Source organism: Equus asinus, chromosome 30, assembly GCF_041296235.1.
Source record: "Equus asinus isolate D_3611 breed Donkey chromosome 30, EquAss-T2T_v2, whole genome shotgun sequence".
Lineage (NCBI taxonomy): Eukaryota > Metazoa > Chordata > Mammalia > Perissodactyla > Equidae > Equus > Equus asinus.
Genome location: NC_091819.1, coordinates 16,335,241 through 16,359,748, shown reverse-complemented (window position 1 = coordinate 16,359,748; position 24,508 = coordinate 16,335,241). Strand labels below are relative to the sequence as shown.

Sequence of the window (24,508 nt, the reverse complement as noted above, 5' to 3'; positions counted from 1 at the left end):
ACCATTTGCACTCCTTTTTAGTCAGTCTTCCCACACTTTAGAAGCTAAAAACTAGAAGTAACATTCTCCATACCCACTTCCACCTAGGATGTTAGTTGTAGAGTTGGTTCCACCAATGATTTTTGGGTACATAAAAATTGGCATGCAGAATGAGGCCAATTGCATCTTCTCTCTGCTTTGGTTGATTTCTGCTAGCACGCACTATCATGGAGATGTGGATGTTTTCTGCAGCAGGATTCCAGTGTCCACGCCCTAGCTTCACATCTTTCAAGAGGCCATTGATGTGGCGATAAATGGTCAATGTTCCAGTGTCCAGTCACCAGTTTCGTGGCTATCAAGAACTAGTTGTGGGAATGAGAGTGGAACTTCTTACATTCTATGATGCTAAGGAATCATCAACTTAAAGGTCAGTCTCAACGCTACATGGTTGTTATGTACTAAATCTCTTGTTTTGTTTTGTTTCCTTTAGATAAAGAAGGTAGATTTCTGCCAACAGGATTCGTCACTGTGCTCATAGGTCTTTCTCACATTTGCTGGGTATATCAGCAATGTGCTTCCTCTCTGTGCTTGGTATTGGTTTATTGGGATGTGCTAGTTAATAAGACAGGAAGAACAATTAAAGCAAAGCTTAAGCATTCTAGAATTTGTGACTAATCTCTCTTCAACTGGTTTGAACTTTTACAAAAGATGGGAGGTGCCATTGATTTCACATAGCTCTTGCTTTCTGTCCTGCAAAAACTCTGGAGGCAAGGAAATAATAAGAGGCTGGATATCAGCTTGGAAAGTAGAGACAATGAAGACAATAAAGTAAGTAAAACATAATAGCTCATAAATGCGTACTGTCGCAGTAGCAGTAGTGCATGTGCCAGGATCTTTGTCTTCTAAGTCCAATGGTCTTTTTACACATGACTCCTTTTAGCAAAGTATTTTTTCTTAGATAATACAAAAGTAAACTTCTGTCACTCTCCTTCCTGAATTTCTAATCAATGGAGTCCAAGACAAAGATGTTTTACTCTTTGGGGAAATTTATCCTTGAGAGAGCCAGATTCTGTCTAAAGCACCGTCAAGAATGTCAGATGCCTTGATGTAGGATTTGGAAAATGGACTTCCCTTAACTTCACCTCACTGAATGTGTTTGTGTTAACTCACTGCTTCTTCTTGTTGACAGCTGAGGCTCCTATTGCCAAGATCTCTGCAAATGGCCTGGATCTTTGGCTCAAAGATCAGTTCAAACTAGAGAGTCCCAGGCTGTTTTCAAAGACAAATATGATTGGATAACTTTGAGTCATATTGGGCTGTGTGGTTTCAGCCTAAGGGTGAGGGGACTGTTCAACTCACATAATGAATGATCAAGTGGCTGCCCCTCAGTTGTCAGTGTGTCCTTGTCTGAGCTGTCTTGTATAATAACCTGCTTTCTGCCTCCTTGGTTATACACAGAGCTGGTCCTGGGAGAAGGAAGTCTGCATGGGAAGGAAAAGTGAGAGGCTGCATATAATCCCTTTTAGGAAAGGGAACAGAGCTCCAGATGCTGGAGAAGCTCTCTACTTCACAGAATCTACTGATACTTTCAATTGGGGCTAATTAAATAAAATTTTAAGTTTTATTTATTTTGTGAAACTAAGTAAAACCATATTGCTTTTTCCCTGTTACAAACTGAGAAGTGAGTGTAATTTCAATAAAAAAGTAAATAGCCACCTGAGCAGGCTCCCTTCTTAGGTATTGTGATAAAAATCTGACAGGTTGCCAAATATAGGTGCTATGAGAAAGTCCTATGGACATCATTGGATCGTCCTGTTAATATTAACTCTGGTCTACTACAAAAAATACAGTCCCTATCTGTTTCTCTTCCTGGTCTTTGCTCAGTGGCTGTGAGGCATACCATATATTTATCTTAGGCAATAATTCCTTGATGAACTGAGTAGCATAAATCCTGGTCATCTTTCCATGTTTAGTTGCCAAACAATGTTAGCTGTACTCAAGTGTAAGTATCTGTCTGCTGAATATCCAATAGACACTTCAAGATGAAGTGTCTATCTTCCCTCTGCAAACCTGCGTTTCTTCTCTCTTAAGAAAGAAGGTAAAATGGCCCTCACTTGTCATTCATTCCCCACACTCACCCCCTTCCACCCACCAGCCTGCCAAGTCAGTGCATCCTCCTTAGTCTCTCTAACCTGACATCTCTTCATTGGCCCCACGATTTTAGTTCAAGGGCTGTTCACTTCTCTCTTTAATTTGCAACCAGCTCCTAACTTGTCTCCTTCTGAGCTTGCCTTCTTCTAATCCATTCTTTAATTGCTGTCAGAGGAAGACTTTTACAACAAATCTGTCAGTTCTCTCCTTGAAGTCTTTCAATGACTTATCGTTATCCTGTTAATAATAAAGTCCTAACTTCCCAGCTTGGCATTGATCCATCTGTGCCCCCCTCCGTAGCTTCATTCATCACAGTTCCCTGGCTCGTACTTGATACAGTCCTTCTCATTCTCTCCCTCTCTGCCTTCTTTCTCTCCCTCTCTCTCTCTTATACCTTTATTCTTTGAGGCATAGTCAACATTTCATCTCTTGGGAGAATCTTCCATGATCCACGAAAGCTAAATTAGGAAATCTGTTTGTGTGCTCCCAAAGCACTCTGTTTACCTCCATGATAGCATTTTAAAAATCCTGTTGGTGATCTGTATTTTTGCCAATTTCTCCCACAGGATTGTATGCTACCTGAAGGAAGAGGAAATGTCTTATATGCATAACAATCTCTAAACCAAGATAGTGAGGTATGTACTCAATTCATGTTAGTTCAGTGAATAAATAAATGTACCTTAGACCAGCAGCCTGTGCCAGACTCCAGACAAGCAGAGAGGCATTCAACAGAGTAAGCCATGATAGAGAGATTGCCCACTTTTGGATGAGAGGTAATTCATATAACTTTAAAAAATCTCTTTTGACACTTGAGAAGTAGAGAATTAAGCTAATGTGTTGGTTCTCAAAGTGTAATCCATAGATCTTTGAGAGTTCCTGGGGCCCTTGAGCGGGCCTACAAGTTCAAAATTTATTTCATAATGATACAGAGACAGAGGTTACCAAAAATTCTCACTTCATGGCACTCTTAGTGTCTCAATAATTTTTCCACAGCATTTCCAGGCCAAAAGAAATACTTACTAGTCTGTTTATTAAGTAGCTGGGTTGACAGAACTCAATAAGTGTTTATGTTCTAAAACTTTAGTAACTATTTGAAAAAATAATGCAAATAAATGGTGTATTTTTATTTTGTTCTTAAATAACCATGATTACTTATTAATAGGATGTGTGTAACTGTTGGGCACAACTTTTCAAATCCAGGAATTGGATGGAATACTGTTAACCTCATTTACTATTCTACATTAATTTTTATCACAGAAAGCACTGAAAAATCAACTTTCAAAAATATATTGTCATAAGAAAGAATATCATGGAATCTACTTTGAAACTGAGCCTCCTTGAGCGAGTACTTTGCACGGTATGCAACAGATGCTGAGAATTGCTGAGTTTTCCTTGAGATGTTAAAGTATCTTTCAGCACCCCTGTGAGTTAACTGTGGCATCAAAATTCAATCATCTTCTGTCTTTCTAGGGGTTTCTCCAAGTTGTGGTATTATTTTCTTGGATTGCTCAATCTCACCTCCTTCTCACACTTTTGGCATATTCAGGATTGGATTTGAGAAAGGAGGAGAAAGTCTGTGTTATTTTGGCATCTTATCAGGAATGGGAAGTCTCCATGACACTTTTTTTTTGAGGAGGATTAGCCCTGAGCTAATGTCTTCCGCCAATCACCCTATTTTTGCTGAGGAAGATTGGCCCTGAGCTAACGTCTGCCACCAATCCCCCTATTTTTGCTGAGGAAGATTGGCCCTGAGCTAACATTTGTGCCCATCTTCCTCTACTTTATATGTAGGACACCTGCCACAGCATGGCTTGATAAGCGGTTCACTGGTCTGCACTGAGGATCCGAACCGGCGAACCCTGGGCCACTGAAGCAGAACGTGCAAACTTAACCACTGCGTCACCAGGTCAGCCCCCTCCGTGACACTTTTTGATGAGAGGTATCTTAGAAATATCAGAAATTAGAGCTGCTAATCATAGTCATGAGAATTAAGAGTATTAAGTCTTCATTTAAGAAAAACAAATTTTTCTGTGTCTTGTGTGGTTGAAATGCTTTAGGAATTAAATGATAAATATTAGTTGAATGAATGAGTGAATTGTGTGTTTGGTCTTCTGCATGGATGGGGGGCATGGTATTGCTGTGAGTGTTAATGATATCATGCTTTCATGTGCTTAGGGAGATATGACTGGCCAATTCCATATGTAAGTAGAGGACATTCCGAGAAAATTCCCCTGAGCATTGCTTTGAAAATATCATTAGACCTACAATAAGAAGCCATTTAACTTTCAAGATCATTTTGCATGAACAGAAAAGAAGAAGAGTGATAGGAAACATAAAGAGGTTACATTTCATTCATTTAATGAACATGTATGAAGTGACATGCTCCCACTATACTAGACACTAGGATGACAAACATGGGTAAGATATAGTGAAAGTATAGTCTAGTATGAATCTATAATTAAAACAAATGTGACCTGTACAATGATAAAGATAGGCACAGAATGTTATGGGAGCAAATTTAAAAGAGTTCTCAGTTCCTACTATTGAAGTCGCAAAGTGGCTAAAAGAATTTTCTGGAAAGAGTCATGGAGCCTTGTAAAAGCTCAGGCTGTGTGGTGACTGGTGAGTCACATGATGTGGCCAGAGTGAAGAGTGTGCAGAAGCCAGGAGGGTTGGGGACAGTAGCTCCTCAGGAAGCTGGGGACCTAGACTGGAGTCAGAGGACAAAGTTAGATACCACCATATGGAATTCATGTAGAATTCATATGGGACTTCTAGCCCAAGTTACAGGAAACCTTAAAATTGTTTTATGATAGCATTTTTCGGATGACCTAAATATACCAGGTTATTCTAGTGCTGCCATGAGGTCAAATCGCTCTGGACATCTGTGAAGAACTTTGCAGTCATTAACTCCTTGAAGCCATCAGCATCCTGAAGAGGTTAGATGATGAAGTGCTATGAACAGACCCTGTGCAGCCAGGTAGACCGGGGCTTTGAATCCTGGCTGATCCACCTACTCAACAAGCTGTGTGACCTTGGACATGTGGTTAAAGACCTCTGAGTTTCAGTTACTTCTGTAGTGATATTTTATCTCAAGTGACTGTTATGTGGTTTAAATGAGACAGTCCAATAAATATTCAATAAACGTAAACATTTTAAAAAGACAATCCTTTAGTATATTACTTATATTATAAAACTATAGTTTAAAATCAAAAGGTTGATTTTCTCATCAGCTAAATTGTTTATTCCTTTATAGAGGTGATTCATATCACATATCTTTAGAAATGAGTTTTGACACATTGTAGATGTCCAGGAAGCCCTTGTTGAATTAGTAAATACATGCATTTTATTATAAAATACCAAATTGTTCTAGACTAGAGGGTCAGGATGATGCTACTGAGTTAAAGAGTGTAACATATAATTATTTTTTTTAAAGATAGTGGCACTTTATTTCAATCTCTATAGTATTTTCTTTTTCAGAGGACGGAATGTGGATGTCTTACCCCTTTTTGGATTATTGGATTACTGAGGGTCAAAGATAGAGTTAGAATTTAAATCAAGTTCCTCCCACACCCACGTGTATGCCCTTGCCAGTCATCTCTCATAGCACTCCTTCCTTTTGAATAGCTTAGTCCAAAGGGCCTTTTTGTGGAAACTTACTAGAATTCTCTTTGTGGTTAGCGGATCTAGCAATGAAAGCTGTGTTGTCCTGGTTTCCTGAGTCTCTGGGAGAAGACTTACTCTGTGGAGAAAATGCATGCAGCTGTCAGAGCAATACGCTCTCTGGACCAGGCCAACAATTTTACAGTTCAAGACCAGATGTGATCTACTATGTCGACAAAAAGCGGAGTCACGGGGTCAAGTGTCGATTCTCCAGATCAATTTTTAAACTGTCTCTGCTGATTAGGGCCATGGAAGCATCCTTACATTTCTTGGGGAAGGTATTGATCAGGGAACAGAAGCCAACATAATTCATCCCAGCTTAGAAAGATTGTCCACGAAGTATTCTGCTTGATTCATCTTTTTTTTTTTTCCTTCCTGCATATTTGAAAACATTTTGGAGGGGAACTGTGGGAATCATCTTCCCCAGAACACTGGCAGATTTTTCTTAATTCCATTAATGGAAGCTTGGTGCCAGGTCAAATGCTTTGTTAAGTATTATCCGAACTGGTGCCTTTCTTTCCAGCATTCCAGTGGCATAGAATTTATAGAACCCAGTCCTCTGCAAACATTTTAAAAGTAAGGAGCTGTTATTTTTTCATTCTCGTCATTGTCATCTGGGAGGTTCCGAACTCAGTGTAGTTGCTGAGTGGTGCTGTCCTGCATGAGAGAATATGAGTAGGTCAATTCCAGCCTCTTTTTTCAGAGAGTCACAGCAAAGAGCTGTGGTTCTGGATAATTTCCCATGCTCATTCTTTGCAAAATGAAGAATCCTGAAATTCAGCCTATAGTATAAAATTACTCAAATTCCACTTTTCTTTCCAGAAAATTGACAGGGCAGGATATATTTTGCATTGCTAAACAGGCTAAAGCGTTTGCTTCCTCCAAATCTTGACCGCACATTGGTGTCTATATACCATCCAATAATTTCACAAGGTTTTCCTCTCCCCTGTGTGCACCTAGACGGACTGGGACAAAAACTGGATTCACTCATCCTGGAAAGACTGAATGAGACCTGAACTGGCTCTCAGGTGGAGGAACCAAGCACATTAAATGTGAATTCCTCCTACTTCCTTTATGAAAGAAAATTTTCCAGGAGAAAAAGGAATGTATAACTAATGGCCATTTTGAAGTTCTTATACGGATGCCAGTGGTGTTCATGCTTAATTATTTTATGCCATTTATGACCACCATTAGCCTTATTCATTTGGACCACAGATGCAAAATATTGCTGTTTTAAATTTTTAGAATTGCACCTCCTCTTCAGCATCTTTCCACTCAATTTGCTGAGGATGTTTTCTCATAGGATCTAGACCTTTATGAGCAAACATGAATGCATAATGAAAGTGAATAGCAGTTCTAATCTTACATCTGAATCCCTGTGGCTATACCACTGGCATGAAGCGCCTGAATTATTGAGTGTGCAATGGTGGTGTGCAAGGTAAAGGGGACTCATATTTCACTTGGCATTAAGCTTCCACCTTTACCTGGGAAAATATTTCCCATTAGACAACTTGACACACCTCCCTTTCAAGGAATGCAAACAATGTTTAGAAAGGGGATTTCCACTCACAGAACATAGTTTCAACAAACATGGGATCTGCGGTATGCATAATGAAACCAAGAATTCCACCATATCCCAATTTCTTACATATTAATTCAGACAGATATGTACATAGCTAGGTATAATATGAGGTGATAAATATAATAGTATTGGGATAAATAGAGACCCACAGTGAGCACAGGGCCAGCACCTCAGGCTGCGGATGCCAGGGTTGCTTAACACAGGAGGTGCAAAAACTTCCATGACTCCTAAGTCAAATTCAAAAAGGATCTCTAGGGTACTGCTCTATAATTCACTGAATAACATGTGTCCATGGCCAATGTATTATTAAATTTTTGACTGATTACTCTGTGTTCACGGTTCCCACTGTGATACAAAAGAGCCACTTATTTCACATGAAATATAACTGATCTCAATGAAATAAATAAATAAATAAACCAACTAGCTCCTGGATGATAGATAGTAGTTTGCCCAGCAGAGAAAGAAAGGTATGGTAGAATTTGAAGAGGATGATCTTTGCCCTTGTACAATTCCCTTCCATTAAGTGTGGGTAGAACTTGTGAGTATAATGAGATATTACTGCCATGTCTGTATTATATGGCAAAAGGGATTTTGCAGATGTAATCAAGGTCCCTATCAGTTGCATTAATCAAAGGAGATTATCTGAGTGGGCCTGATCTGATCAGGTGAGCCTTTAAAATGGGCTGGGTCCCTTAGGAAATCAGAGAGTTTGGAGGTGTGTGAGGGCCTATGAAAGGGGCCCTCTGGCAAGGACCTGAGAGCCACCTCCAGGAGCTTCATGCAGCCCCCAGACAACAGCTAGCAAGACTGCGGGGACCTGGCTCCTCCAGCTACAGGGAAATTAACTCAGCCAACAACCTGAAGGAGTTTGAAAGCGGGTCTTCCCCTAGTCGGGCCTCCAGCTGAGGATGCCACCTTGATTTCAGTGCTGTAAGACACTGAACAAAGAACCTAGCTGTTCTGGGTCTGGACTTCTGACCTGCGTGGAGTAATAAATAGGTGTTATTTTAGCCACTAAGCCACTGAGTGTTGTTTTAAGCTTCTCCAGCCATAGAAAACTAAGACAGAAAGGAATCCTACAGGAGGTAACAGCATGGGTTAACTTACAGGTGAGAAGGTACATGGAATGTGGTGGGATGGCCAGTGTCTCCTGTGTCTCATGTTGAAGAAGGACAGGCAGTGAGGTGAGAAAGTCATGAGAAAGGCAATTTTCTGAAAGGCCTATACTAATGAACATGAACCCACTTTAGCAAGATGGACAATTAGATCTATGTTTAGAAAAATCCATGGTAGCAGTATGAAATGCATTGGAGGGAGGTGATCCTAAAACCATAGGAGCCGTTGTAATGATCAAGAATCGCCCAAGGCTTAAAGACAGTGCTACACAAATGAAAAAGACAAGTTGGCTCCCAGACACATTTTAGTAATCAACCTGACTTTTTGGCCCATTTGTTTTCACATTTATTTTAAGTTCCCCTGAAAAAACATAATAGAACTGCGGACCTTCCAGCTGAATGAAACCTCAAGGAATCATCTGATGATATAAAGACCTTACCATGAAGTGAGAAAACGTCAAGTTGCTCAAATGAAAATTAGTGGATATAAGCAAAATTACTTGAGTTATATCATTTGTTTAGTCTTTTTTGTGTGTATATGAGTTCTACGTTCAAAGCATAGCAATTTGGGTCATTCATGGCACTATTTTAAGGTAAAGTAGATAAAGTATACACAGAGTTGAGATACATCATTCATCTTGTCTAGCCTCCTGCCTTTAGACAGGCAAAATATTATTATTCCCACGAAGTAATTGAGGTTGAAGAGGCCAACTAACCTGTCACCGGGTAATCAGCAGAGTGATGGGAGGGACTAGAGTTCCATTCTTCAGACCCCTGTTTTTGCCATTATGCCATTGATATCAAGCCAGGCAGATGAGAGCATTGGAGAAGCTGGGAGTCATGTTAGCTCCAAGAAGAGGGTCAGAGGAGAAATGATGTGGATGGGGATTTCCCAGATGAGTCTGGGAATGATGTGGGCAGCAACAAGTATTCTCATTCTGAAGCCTTTGTCATATTTAATTAGAGGGTTTAGAATCTTTTGTATAATTTTATCAAATAGGAAAACCTCTCACCTTTTCACACGGAACGATCAGCCAGCTTTGGTTCAATCCCAACAGTCTTACGAAACTGACTTAGATTCAAACTTAAAGAACTATGTTCAGTTTTTTTTTCATTAACCCAGAGTTGAGATAATTGTGCCTAAGTCCTTAGCAACACTGGCATGCCTCTGGGCATAGTCCACAGAAGCCCAGATGTTGCATGTTAATATCGTGATAACCATTACTGTTATCACTTCCTGTAGCATTTTCTTTCTTGTAGCTAATCTTTAAAAACAAAACAAAAAGGAGCTTCATTATTGGAGATCCTTACCTAGATGAAGCTTTTGTTTTGCGCTGAAGTGCTGTCAGAAATGCTATGGTTGGAATGGAGCACAGCAGTTCATCTTCTGGGGCTCCTTCCAGACTCCCTTTGAAGTCACTAGGAACATGGTGCAGAGCGGGGACGGTCTCCCCGTGGAAGGGAGTGATAAGGATCAACATCCTTAAACAAGGGTGAAAAATGTTCACTTCTGAAAATAACATGTCTTTGGTCTCCATTTATATTCAAACCTTTTGAGGCTCCTGGAGAAATAGCACAGGAGCAGATTCTGTTCCCTGATGAATTGAGCACTCGTTGCCCTGGAAAAAGAACCTATCCTGTGGGAGTGTGAATGGCAGCTGAAGGAATACCAGGAAAGATAAAGGATTACAAATTGGGCTGTGACTCCAGTCGGATGTGATTTCAACCAAGGGTAGTATTAATTTTCCTTTATGTTTAACTGCCTTTCGCTTTTCTTCTCTGTTAGGATGTAAGGTTAAGCACCTGGACCCAGGTCTGTGCTGTGGGTGTGGCTGAGAAGGGCAGCACAGGGTCTCCGCTCTAGATGTGTGGCCCTCAGAGGCCCCTAAGGGCCAGGCAGTGTTGTCTGTGGTTTCTCCAGGTGGTGCTAAGAAATGTCTCCTTGAAACTCTAGAAACTTTAGAAAGGTTTCTCTTTGGTGCATCATGATATTCCTGGGGATGACTACGGGATTTTAAAGGAATCAACATTTTGGACCAGATTCCAATATGAGGCAATACAATCAGCTATAATCCAGCCTAACACTAACAGAGTGTTACATCATCATTAACTTGGGGATTTGCTGTTTACACGTTTAGGCTTAATCATATTTTAACCCTATCAAACTGGCCACACACAGGAAAAGCTCCCCATCATTCCCCTGAAAGCACAGTTTGCAAGAAGAGTTCTGCTCCATGCCAGCTTTGCCTTGGAGCCCACATGTGATTACCACATCTTTTCCCAGTTCTGACCTTAGCACTGGGAGAGGTTCTGCCAAGATCCCACAGAGCTACAGTCCCACAGGCTTCTTGCTGAGATCCTGTAAAGTCATCCCATTGGTATTGCTACAGAAAAGACCACACCCAGGAAAGAGGAGGCCCAGAGTGCTCGCTCTATGCCCATTGTCCCTTCTCATCAAGAGACGAGTCAAGAAATCAAGAGAAGAGAAGGGGAGGGGAGGAGAATAGTATCCTAAAGGGGCAATGCTCTGCTCATCCTTTAATGTCCCACATTGCATCATCTCTTGGAAGCCTCACCCATTCCTCCCTCACCCCCACCCTCTGTTTGCTCTTACACAGTTTTATGATTTCCGTGTCATTGAATTTACTACACTATATTGTGCTTATATGTCTTTCTCCTCCACTGAACCTAAAGTTCCTTGAGGGCAGTAATTACACTGCTTTATTCAATCAAGTAATATTTATTGAGCTCCTGTTATATACCAGACATTTTTCCAGACACTGGAGACTCGGTAGTGAACTAGGTAAACAAAACCCTGTTCTAGTGGAGCTTACTTCTGGCAAGGGAGACAAACCTGCAGACATTTTTCTAAATGTGTTATGTTCCCAGATTCTAACACTGTGCTTATTATATAATCAGGGTGTAAGAAACATATGTATATACCTATATATATATTTTTTGAATAAGTGAAAGGAACTGTAACCTCAAGGTATATGAAGGATGAGGTCTCTTTTAAATGTCGATTAACTTCTTTCACTTTTTCTAAAATAGTCTTTAGAAGTATTACGGTCCTCACACTTATCTGTTGATGATTGGTGGACCCACTAAGAAAGGCCATAGGGTTTAGGTTGACCCGGAGGGATGGCTCTGGCTTCAGCCCATCACCCTGACCAGTAGGCATGTCAAAGAAAGCAGCACACGCCCCATGCGCAGAGTAGAAACAGTGGCACGTGTGCCAACATGGATGGCACAGGAATGACAAAGGTCACAGTGAAGCTCCCAGGGGGCACTCTTCCATATTGCTAGATTTCTTGCATTCCAGATCTGGGCTACCAACAGAATGTTCCCAACATGCTGTACCCCAGCCCATCCAGTGGAATTTGAGGTTCTGCTTTAACCGTGGACCTTTCTTTCATAGGAGTGACTCTTCCTGCAGTCTTTCAGAACCCCTGTTCCATCATCTCCTGTCACAGTGGATGTCTATGTGTTCTCAGTATCTTCTCCTTTTAGAATTTTCCCCTTGCTTTCTCCAGGTGACCCAAATGGGGCTGTTAATAACCATATGACTCCCTTGTCACAGGTGTGGTGGAGTGGGAGCAGAGGGACACTGACTCAAGAAGGGACCCTAGGAGTCTTTTCCAGGGAATTTTGTGGGTTCTGGAGGAGTGAGGGAGTTTTTTCCCCTCTGGAATCATGATTTATGGAGAGATGTACACAGTAAGCTGAATAAGCAGAATTTATCATGTAATTAAATGAAGCTATTTTTTGTGTTCCACTGTCTCTTCAAAACTTTATCTGATTTAGATAAAAATTCCTCTAGGCCAATTTTCTGATCAGACTTAGATCCTAAAGTCACTTTAAGTCACAAATATAGTCCCCTTTAGAAATTGCGATGTTGAGACTAAGATATTAGTGAAAACTTTGCACTTGATTTAAAGTAAAATATTCTCCCATTCCCCAGCTTAGGCCTGCTTCAGGCTGGGAGGCAGCAGGGGAAATAGGGAGGAACGATGTGGTTGACTTTTTCTGTATTTCTCTACCTTATACTTCTCCTAAGTGTCCACCTCCCAAGCTTGTTAACTAGCTTCTGATCCCTTTGGGCTCAGAGTTTGGGATAGAGAAGGAGGAATGTTAAGGAGTGAAGAAAATTCTCACTTAAGAATGATCCTCTACTAAGCTGGCTTCATGCTGTCTGGGTGGCAGATGTTTAAACCAATCTCTACCTCTTGTGGGCACTTTAATGGGTTCTTCAGATATTCCTATTACCAGGGTAGTTTTCTGTGGTTCCCCTGCCCCATTTAGATAGATCTCTTGTGAGTTCTTCTGCAGCTCCCAAGAATATACCATTCACCTCCAGTTTCACGCTGCTGAAGCTCCCTACACCCCTCTTGGAGCATTTGTTGGGCAAGACTTAGGCTGAGCCCACACTGGCTCTTCTCCTCTTGGCCTACCTCTAGTTGTTCAGAAACACTCACACATCTCTTGTCCCAACAAACTCTGGGCAGGTCGGCTGCTCCCAAGGCAGCTCTGTCTCCTGCTGTCATGGCAGCTTCAGCTTGCTCAGCTGTGACTCAGACGTCAGTTGACTATGTCTCCCAAATCAGAGTGGCCCCATAGATGCATCCTGAGTAGGCTTGAAGTGTCAGAGGCGGCTCACAGGAGGACCTCATGACGTGGAGAGGACTTTGGAGAGAAACTCTCTCCGAAGAAATTTCTTTAAAAAATCCTTCCCCTCTCTACATTCAGAACTGCCCCCCAACCCCCACTGCTGCCCTTTTTAAATTTTCATCTGTCAAGAGAATCCAAGAGTAGCAGAGCTGGCTCTGTGCTTTCCAAATTCTGCATGGAGTGATTTGGCTCTGGAATTTCACCTTTGTTTTACCTTGGCGACTCACTGGAAACATCGATTTAAATATTTTCTAGATAATATATGGCTTAGAGATATCAGGGGCCCTATGGAGAGGGCCTATGTGGGAAGAAAGAGGCCAAACAGCTCAGAGATAGAGGCAATGACTTGATGACACTGGAGCCCTGGATCTAGACAAACATGGGAGTTCTCATATAGTCACCGTTTTTAACCTCTGCTGGTTTGCATTTGGTTTCTGTTACTTGCAACTGGAAACAGTCCTTGCTAACGCCCCCATCCCTTTTCATATAACCTATGAGCCAGGCAAACGAGACCTGCCTGTTATGCCTGAAATTATCCCAAGCTTTTTCTTTCTACTCTTTTGCTTCAGTATTTCCTCCTCAGGAAATATTCTCTCACTTCACCACTCTGCATGCAATTCCTCATGTAGCAGAAAGGAAAAATTCCTATTTGCACACTTGCAAGGAGGTGCCTACATAGGCACATACAGAGTAACATGACTGCTTGGTGACTGCGTTGTAAGGACAAGGAGCACTTATCCTAAAGGCAACTGATTCTCTGGTATAGAAACAGCATTTAACAGATGGTTTTCATGTCAAAAGTTGAGGCCACTGAGTCTTGCCTGGGAGGAGAGCATTAAAACGTGAAGAATAGAGTTGGTTTTCATGAAAAATATACAGGAATCTGAAAGTTGACTGCTGAGAATTAGAGACAAATCAGATGCCTATAAAGGAAAAAGTCTCTGGAAGATAAGGAGAAGGATGTGGAACCTTTGTTCTCACCTTCTTTCACAGTAAAGGAGATGGGGCTGACCACGTGGCTACCTGTGTAGAAACTATCTTCCCAGACCCCTTGCTTGACTGAATTCTCACTCATAGAATGAGAGCAGAAGTGGTATGTGCCACTCCTGGATGACAACCATAGGCAGTAAGCATTCTCTTCCACTCTCTTCCTCTTTTCTGCTGGCCATAACCACTGGGGCATGGCAGCTTGGGCCACGGGAACAAATACAAAGCCTGGAGGACAATGAAATATCAGCTCACTAACATCCAGGTCCCTGAATGATCATGTGGAACACAGCCAAAGTTGAACCTGGAAATCTTACTTCGGACTGCTACCTACAAAAGAAAGTTTGTAGTTCATCAAGCTGTAATATCAGGGCGTCTCTTTATATATCAACCTTGCCTTACTCTAGCTGTGGCCTCAGATTAATGACAAGTGGCATCCCAAAAGAGAGGGCTGGTAAGATATTTCTTATGTCTGAGAAGACCAGGGAAATTGGGTGAGGGATATCTGATATAAAATTTAAGATGTTGCCAATTGTGTGCTATGCCGCAACCTCCTCAGTTATCTTAAAATCCAGACATCAAACAGCCTTATATCATTGGTGTCTTGAGAAACTAAAGATAAAAGTGATGGAGGGCAAAGAAGGAGAAAAACATAGCTTGAGAAGATGAAACACAGAAAGGAGATGGAAAATTCAGTGGAAGTGAGAAACTCTAGGAGAGTGACCAAGAGAAAGGTAAATCCTCAAAGACCTCTGAGGTGTACCGAGGAAGATACTAGAATCCCCACAGTAGGGAGGATAGAGAGTCGAGCCAATTTTCTTCACTAACTGAAAAATAACTCTAGAATGTTAGAAGATGAGATCAGTCAGGCAGAAAAACTTAGGTGATGTTCTTCTCTATTGTTCAAATCCTCTGCCTTTCAAGGCCCAATTCAAATGTCATTTCCTCCATAAACTGAGCATGAAGGGGGCTCCTGTGGGGGTATTCTGTAAAGTTCCATGGACAGGAGCCCCGGTCCCTAGGGGAACCTGTGGGCAGCCCTATGCAGTAAATATGACATTCAGCCTTGCATTATTATAAATTAAAAATATAATTTTATGAATAAAGTCTTTCACTAAGGACAGGTTGGTTTATAAAGCTCCATCATGGCCTATCACAGGAAGCCTTCTAAGTGAGCATAGATTCATTTTATTATTTCCTTTAAGGGGAAATTTGAACTCTTCCTGTGCCAAGGGGACATGACAAGTCCCTCTCATCTGAGAACATTACTAGCCTATATTAACGTCTGAAAGAAACTCTAAATTGCTAGAGTTCCTCCCATAGATGCCAAATTATAAATATAAAGTGGCTCTCTCTCTTTTCTTTTTCTCTTCAGGAAAGAACTCCCCATTTCACCTTCCTTAGCAGTGGAATAAATGGCTCAAAAAACAGCAACTGCTGATGAAAACTCAATTTCCAAATACATTCCATGGTTTATTTGTGGAGGGGAATGTTCTTTACCTTTTGAACTTTCAGATAGCTGGCAAAAGCAAATGAGTAAGCTTTTTTTTCTTTCTAATTAAACAGGAAAAAATATCACACCCTGATTTGGCTGGCAACCAAAGGCAGGGGTTTCGTGGCTTCTCCAGAAGGATTACAGCAGAGATGTGTGGCTGGATGATGGAAACAAGGACCTGGCATGGTATTAGGATGGCGACACTCTTGGTATCTTCCTAGAAACCAGCAGCAGCCAGGATTTCTGGAAGAGGGTGACGAGGAGAAGTGTAAATGGTTCATTTTTCTGTGTACCATAACCTTGCACCTTATTGCCTATAAATCAGAACCGTTTGAAAATTCACCACATCCTTTTGCTGTCTGGGCATGTGAAACTGCTTCCTTTAATCCGGCAGATAGATGCCTGTGGTTTCAGAGCCTTGGGATGTTCCATTCTGTGTGCCACATGTGTGTGGTTAGTTAATGACCTGGGTGTCTACTGAGGTTTGTGACCACGGATTGTTGCAAAGCTCTACCTGACTCCTTTCTTCTCCTGGAGAAGATGAGAACATTCTTACCATATTAGTCATGTTGGCTTTTTTTTATTTTTAATACACAGGAAATATTCCTCTCCAAGAGCACATAATTTGGCCAATAGCAGCTTCCTAGGTTCAGAGTAACTTCACCACCTATCGTGAGTTCTCCAAGATAAAGTTTGTGGTAGCACAGTTATAGTGGTAGAAATGTCACCAAGTTGCATAAACTCAAGGCATGCTTTGGGCTTCAGTCACTCTGCAAATATTTATTGAGCAGAGTTCATTGGGGTCAATAGGATGAACTGGATGGTTGTTATTCCTCATCCCCAGAATTTACCTACTGCCCACACAAAGTCACACAGGCACTATTTTGTTCTTAAAGAGGCATTTGAATATTGAATTATGGACAGCAGGACAGACAGCGCCACTGTTCTTATATGAAAGAGTCAACAATTGGAGTGGCAACAAAATTGGACGTAAGATCCGGGAGGCTGGTGTTTCGGGCTGAAATTTACCCTCTTGGCACTGGAACATCCAGATGCAGAAGCCAGGCTCCCAGTGCTAATGAGTTCATAAGCAAGACCATGTCCAGTCTTTTTAATTAATATTTTCTCATTTGGAACCTGACTATGAGCCTATCAGACAGGAAATCCAAGTCTGAGGCTGTCTGCACAATTCCAAGGAGCCAGTTAAAAAGCAGAGGGGAGAGGAAGGAGTTGTCAGAGTCTGCACAAAGCCAGTTCGTTTGTTGCTGGGTAAAAATCCCTTAGTCCTCTATGATGATCACTCTTATATGTCAACATGGCTATGCTATACTATCCAGGTATTCAAATACTCACCTAGGTGTTGCTGTGAAGATATTTCGTAGATGTGATCAACATCTACTATTAGTTGACTTTATGTAAAGGAGATTCCCCGATAATCTGGGTGGATCTGGTGCCACCCATTGAAAGGCCTTAGAACAAAACTAAGCTTTTCTTCTGGAAGAAGAAATTCCACTTGTGGACTAGAGCATGAGTTCCCACCTGAGTTTCTACCCTGCCTTTCCTGACAGTTTGCCCTACAGATTTTGGACCTGTCTAGACAGCTCTACAATTGCAAAAGCCAGTTTCTTGCAATCTCTCTCTTTCTATATATGCATATATATAATTAATGTATATAGTTATATAGAATTAGTATTAATATATTACTTATAATTAATATTATTAACATAGAGATATATGTTAATATATTTCCTACTGGTTCTTTTACCCTGATTGACACTGATATATCTTCTCATCATTAGCCTAAAGGTAATAAACAGCCAGTTTGATGATTATTTTTTTCACTAAATCAAACACCGGTGGCCAAAGATAGTATGTAAGTTTAGCAATGACCTTCAGAGCACGTCTACATCACAACTATATACAATTTTCAATCTATTCTCAACACAGAAGCCAGAGCTATCCTACTAAAACCTAAGTTAGACCATTATCACTCCGCTGGTTAACACCCTGACTGATTTCCTCTCATACCCACAGTCAATGTCAAGGTCTTTATGTCAGTCTGCAGACTGATAAGAATCTGACCTCTGCCTCTTTGGACCATGTCTTGTGCCCTCATCCTCTTGCTCCTGTGCTCCAACCACAGTGGGCTTTTTTGCTTCCCTCAGATGACAGCCACAGTCCTGATTCGGGGCTAACACTCCATTCCCATTCCTTGACTTTCCTTTCTTCACAGCACTCATCACCATTTAAAATCTTCCATATTTACAGCTATCTTCAAAATCTCTCTCCTCTAGAATGAAAAGCTTCATGAGAGCAGGGACTTCTGCTTTGTTCACTGCTGTATGCATCCGCCGTAAATGCACAAATTAGGCAATCTGTTAACATCTATTGAATGAATAAATGAGCTTAATTCAGTGGTGAAGTCAGACAAACATGTGAGTTAGTGCTATTTAGATAGAACAATTGATTTACTGAATTTTAATTTTCTGCCAGATATTTTCCCCTACATAGATGCCATTTCAAAGGGCACTGACTTGCAATTAAACTTTTCCAGTGTCCTTCTTCTTGAACATTTTGGCACCTGCGGAACGCATTGGTCACTTCTTCCATATTGAGATCCTCTTTTCTCTTAACTTTCATGGTTCTGCACTGCTCATCCAACAAGATGCATCTCTTGAGTCACATTTTCTGTGATTGCTTCCCTGATTGTCTTAACGGAAGTCATCTTGGCATCTCCTGAAACCCTCAAAGCATCTGTCACCTCTGCTGTTCATGTGACATGTGGCATTGGTTGTCTCCTTCTGCAAATACGTTACTATGTGCCAATGAATTCTAGGGGATCAGAATTGTGCCTTACACACCCCTCACTCCCTGCAGCAACTAGCATAGTGCCCCGTAATGGCAGATTTCTAATTCTCATGCCTGCCACGCATGGATAATGTGCAATGAATGCCTGAGACGCCTGTGAGCCATGCCTGCGTCATGTGTCAGCCCCGCATCAGAAATGTGCCAGGCACTCCTGAATCACCTATCACCCACATCAGAACCACATGTCAGGCACGCCTGAGCCATGTGTCAACTGCGACACACCAAGTGTCAGCCACACAGCAAGCACGTGTCACTGCAGCCTGAGCGAAGCATCACATACCACTGGAAGCCGTGTCCGACATACCTGAATCCCATGCCTGAAACACATGTCAGCAATGCCTGTGTCTCGTATCAGACATGCCTGAGCCACGTGCCATCCATGACAGAGCCATGCACCAGCCATGCGTGAGCCTCACGTGAGACCTTTGATAGCCATGTGTGACAAACTCCTGAATCATGTGTCAGCCACACCTGTCTCAGGTCTGAGGCTCGCCTGAAATCCATGTGAGCCATGGCTGAGCCATGCCTGCACTACGTGTGAGCCACGCCTGAATCACGGCTGAAACACTCCTCACCCATGTTCAATGCTTGAACCACACATGAAGCTCAGGTGAGCCACACATGAAACACAGCTGAGGCATGCATGAGCCATGTGCCAGCCATGACTGAGTATGTGGGGGCCATGTATCAGCAATGTGGGAGCCACACCTCTATGACATGTCCCACGTGTGACCACATGCCTGCCATGCATGGATAATGTGCGATGAATGCCTGAGTCGCGTGTGAGCCATGCCTGCGTCATGTGTCAGCCCTGCATCAGCAAAGTGCCAGCCACACCTGAATCACCTATCACCCACATCTGAACCACATGTCAGGCATGCCTGAGCCATGTGTCAACTGCGACACACCAAGTGTCAGCCACACAGCAATCACGTTGTGGGAGAAATGAATGGCTGGGTATCCTTAGTTATTTGTCTGGTCGATGCAATGAAGGGAGAAGAGGAAAGGCAACCAAGATGCTGAGAAAAACCTGAGAAACAGAGAGAAGAGAACAAAGAGAAACAGGTTCCTCATACTCTGACCAGCTCAGCCTCATCTTTATCCTAGCCTACCATCCTGTGCACCAGGGTAAGGGCACAGCAAGGAATGAGAGCCAGTGGCTTGTTTGGTAAGTGGGGTTTCTATTTGAAGAGGTCTCCTTTTGTCTTTGGAATATTATCAGTCGAGGTAAACAGGAAAGAGGAAACCAAATTTGCTTTTATTTCTCTTATCCATACTTACATTTCATCATAGCATTTACCCCTATTTACTGCATATTGATCTGTGTATAGACTGTCTCTCCTACTCGAATATAAGGCCAATGGGAATGAAGTCTTGGTATTTGTCCACTCCAAATCCCTCACCATCTAGAACAATGTCTAGTACAAGTAGATGCTCAGTTAAGTATTTGTTGAATGAATCAATGAAATAGCTTAATCAAAGTGGTTAGTGATATCAGTTTCTGTCCTGTCACGTTTGTTTCTTTCTAAAAGAGAGTCAATATTCTTTGATAAGTCTGGTTGGACCATTGTTTTATTCAGTCACAGCTCTTTTATCTGGTAATACAATCAATCCTGTAGATACTTCAACTGCAGGGCTGTGAGGCAAGACCATGCTGCCTTCTACAAATATAGACACAGATGTAGTGTCCTGCATATTTTCAACCGTTGGCTGAAGTGACCAAATATCCCTAGAGAAATTTTAAAAGTGTTTTGCTTTTTAATTTTTTTAGAAAAAAAATCCACAAAAGAACTTTAAGCCAAGTTTCAGAGATGCATGGTGATGATGGTTGCACAAAGACACGAATGTACTTAATGCTGCTGAACTGTACACTTAAAAATGGTTGAAAAGGTAAATTTTGCGTTATATATATTTTACCACAACTAAAAAGTAAATAATAAAAAAAGAACGTTTAACTAACTCATATTATGACAAGCTGGAAGGTCAGTCAATAAGAGTCTCTTATCAAGGTGAGCAAGAAGCAAATCCCCCATTGTTTCCCTTTTCCTATGCTGAAACTCACATTCCTGTCGTCATTTTGACCCAAACCTGACATATAGACACACTATTAGAGAATGATTTGACTTTTTAAAAACAACTTAAGTTTCTACAATTATGGTTCCCACATTGCGTTAGTTTTTTTCCCAAATTCTCTTGAAAAAAAGAGTTCTGCTTCATATCATGTTCATGTTCAATAAAAAAAGTATAGTAGACTTCGGAACAGCCCATAATTTTACACTGAATGCTGCCATCTGAGGGAATCTCAGCATTCTTCAACCATTATTTATTAGTTCCTACATTTATTGCTTTTTCAAAGCTCAGAAATAAGGGTGAAATTTAAAACAGCTTAATTAAACTTCAGATGCATGGTTCTGATAAGCCTAGCACAGACCCATAGCATTCCAAGATTCTCAAATAGCTTAATCTAACTAATTTTTTTTTTCTAGAACACAGAGGTCATAAACACACAGTAATCTGAATCACTTCGTGTCCTGCCAGCTGGCATCTTCTCGTTTCCAGTTTCCTTGCACTGTAATTTTGCCCCCATTTGTGAGAAATTGTGGATTTCTCTACTTTCGTAGATTGTATTAAATTGCCTGCTATTCAGTGAAGGTATTTTTTAATGAACTAATTACATGCTAGTTAATAAAAGAACATTGCATCAACAGTCAACTGTCAAATATCACTTTTAAAGAAATTACTTCAATCTTGCAGTAGGAATGTCTGGGAACAGGGTTGACCTGTGCAAATAATATGATTACCCAGCAGTGAGTTATTGAATTATAAATAAATGCATGTGTATTGAGTATCCATATTATTAGCAAGAATTATGTCAACAATAACAATACCTCAAAAGCATAAATTTTAGTTTTTCCTACTAAAATAATGTTTTCCATTACTGTTGTTCATGCTTAATTTCATCAGTGATTAATAATTAAAAGATAGTGAGTTAGAGCCAGCCCTGATAGCCTAGTGCTAAAGTTTGGCATGCTCTGCTTCAGCAGCCTGGGTTCGGTTCCCAGATGTAGAGCCACACCACTTGTCTTTCAGTAGCCATGCTGTGGTGTTGGCTCACAAAGAAGAACTAGAAAGACTCACAAGTAGAATATACAGCTATGTTCTGAAGCTTTGGGGAGGAAAAAAAAAGAAAAGGAGAGGAAGATTGGCAACAGATGTTAGTTCAGGGCAAATCTTTCCCAGCCAAAAAAAAAAAAAAACAGCATTAACTTGTTATAAAAAAAAAACCAAGTGAGTCATACTGGGTAGGCTCACCGCTAAAATATTATCCAAGAAGGTGGTAGAGGTTGCTGCCCCCTATAATGTTCAACTAAAATTAGCTCCTAATTTTTCCACATCTAATTTTGGATCTGATGGATACTCTCACTCTGCACACATCAATGATGATTTTGCAGACAATGATGATGTTCCCTTAAAGACGGCATTAATCTTTCCAGAGGTGCTGGTCCTAGACCTGTTTGTCCTTAGATCTATTCCTCATCTTTCCCTGATCTGCTTTGCTTTGCAGGAGATTGACTCTTACGGGCTGGATTTCCCAGGCTCCTAAGTCAACTGGCTTCCCCCTTGGACTCAGCCCTTGGGAAAGAAACACTGGTAGGAGATTGGAGAGTGCAAGGAAGGGAGGGCTGGGCCAGGGTAGCCCTCTCTGCCTCCTGCGGCATCTCTGGCAGCAGCTGCATCTCTTCTGCCCCCTTAATAGGCTCCCTACACTCCCTGCATCCAGCTCAGAGGTGTCAGCATCTTTTTGCCTTTGCTAATTCCTGCATCGTCTCACTGTCTCGTTAGACTTCTTAGCTCCTTTATCACCAGGATAATCAATTCCCTGCATCAAGGTCCTACTGTTCTAAATACTCAGTAATTTTTATTTCCTGACAGACCATGACTGAGATATCAAATAAAAATCACAATCTCCTGAGGCTATATTCCTTTTTCATTCATTTCAGATGTTTATTTCTCAACATTTTTTATTACATCTTTTTGATGCAGGATTCCATAAAATACTTTTTCTTCCTCTTTTAAAGAACGTTTTGAATTTGGGAGAAGAGAGAGAAGAGTGGAGGAAGGGCAGCTATTTATAAGGCTCTATAATAACTGCTACCTGGCTGTCTATATCCTGGAGTTCCACTTTTCTTACACAGCAGGGCACACATTTTGGGTGAGGTCACACACACCCAGGGATATGATGTCATCTCGCACATTGTGTTACAAACAGGTTTAATAATGCATTGTTGCATCTTAAACCCGGAGATGGAATGCAGTGCTCCAGCAGCCAAATCCAGGATCCATCTGGTAGACATGTTAGTCAATGACCCCAAGAGCTCAGCACATTTCTCCCTATTGAGATAGAACAGAAATGACTCTTACAGATTTAAAGCTCAGTTTTACAACACAGCAATGATGTCATCACTATGAGTCTTTTTTCTTTGCATTGCTTCTTTCTCTGCCTCTTTATTTCTCCTTCTCCCCCTTCCTGTGCTTCTCAAACGTTACCTGAGATAAAGTAGCTTACAAAGAGGTACATACATATGCTGGAAAATTGCTGACATTTTTCATAGGCTAAGCAATCTGGAACCTTTCCTACTACTATCTACCTAAGTGCTTAACAGCTACATAGAAGGATAGTGCACCACATCTTAAGGAACCCTAGTCTATTGTGGGTACATATGACTTACAATGTGGAAAAAAATGGCCCCCATAGGTTTCATTAATTACCGGACATCAATTTTTCCAATCTAGAAGCTAGATCATCTTTGACTCCTACAGAATGATCTTTGACTCCTCTCTCCTCTCCCCATGTCTATCTAATCACAGTGTGCTCTTAATCTTTGTTTGCAGTCTTGCTGACTACTACCTCAGCCTACCCCAAGCATCCAGTCCAATGTCCTAGCCACATTCATCATTTCCTGAATTTTCCATGAAAGTTCTCGCATCTCTTTTGTGTTGTTCTTCCTTACTGCTTTCACTGCTTTGAAAAATCTGACTTATTGTTCAAAGTCCTTCACAAATGTCACTTTTCCTGCAAATATTCCAGATCGTGCAGAAGACTGATCCTAGATCAAATATATATATATATCTTCACACAAACACACACACATACATATATATGCATAAACTCTCAAGGATAAGGGGAACAAGAAAGAATAAACAATTTTGGAAGCTAGAAAGCAGATGGATGAATGGTAAATGACTTAGACACCCAAGGAATAGAAGTATGAAGCCAGCAGTAAGGAAAACTGAAAACAAGCCCAGAGTTATACTATATAATCCCCAAAGGCTCAAAATTTGGCCTCATCAGTTACCTTGAGAAGTAGGAGTGAAAGGGAGTGGATAAAATTTTAAAAATTGGTTGAAAGTATTTTTTAAGAAATGGGCAGATCGCCAGTTCCCTAGCTCACTATGCCAGACTATCCCTCCCTAGTTTATTGTCTAGAAAGCACAAAACACAGGATCTTAAGTAACAGCAGGCACTATTGATGGTGCAGATGCCTTACTGAAAACAATAATGCTGTGCGTACTGAAAGCAAATCCCTTCTGCTCTGTGTCCACTTGGCTCTCAGAACAGTATCTGCCAGGCAAGAGTTTGAAAAAAATCTTCCATGGGAAATGTTTCTTTGCCAAAAAGAAGGATATAAAGATACTGACTGGAGATTCCCCATTAAAACCACCCAGCCAAATTACTCTGCAGTGAAACTGACAGTTAATAGTCCCCATTCAGGCACTCAGAACAGCTAGTCAGCTTATGAGTGCCCTACTCTTAAATATAAAAATTACCATATCTTTGAAGAAAGTCTCCAGCATGGAATAAACAGAACAGAAAAGGACCCTTGCTCCTCCACACCCCTACCCCATCACACAGAGCAACTTCGCTGAAACTATGATTTTCAGAGAGAAGAAAATTTCAATATCTCCAAGTTTTTATTAATATTATCAGGAAGATAAAAC

General features: G+C 41.2%; 1 long non-coding RNA gene across 1 annotated transcript; it reads left to right on the top strand.

Annotated features, from left to right (window-relative positions):
- The first annotated feature begins 211 nt into the window (after positions 1-211).
- Positions 212-17,263, top strand: LOC139042580 (uncharacterized). Its single transcript, XR_011499480.1, has 5 exons — positions 212-406; positions 2,697-2,765; positions 3,388-3,487; positions 3,922-10,222; positions 15,712-17,263. It is a non-coding gene; the product is annotated as an uncharacterized lncRNA (long non-coding RNA).
- The last annotated feature ends 7,245 nt before the right edge of the window (positions 17,264-24,508 follow it).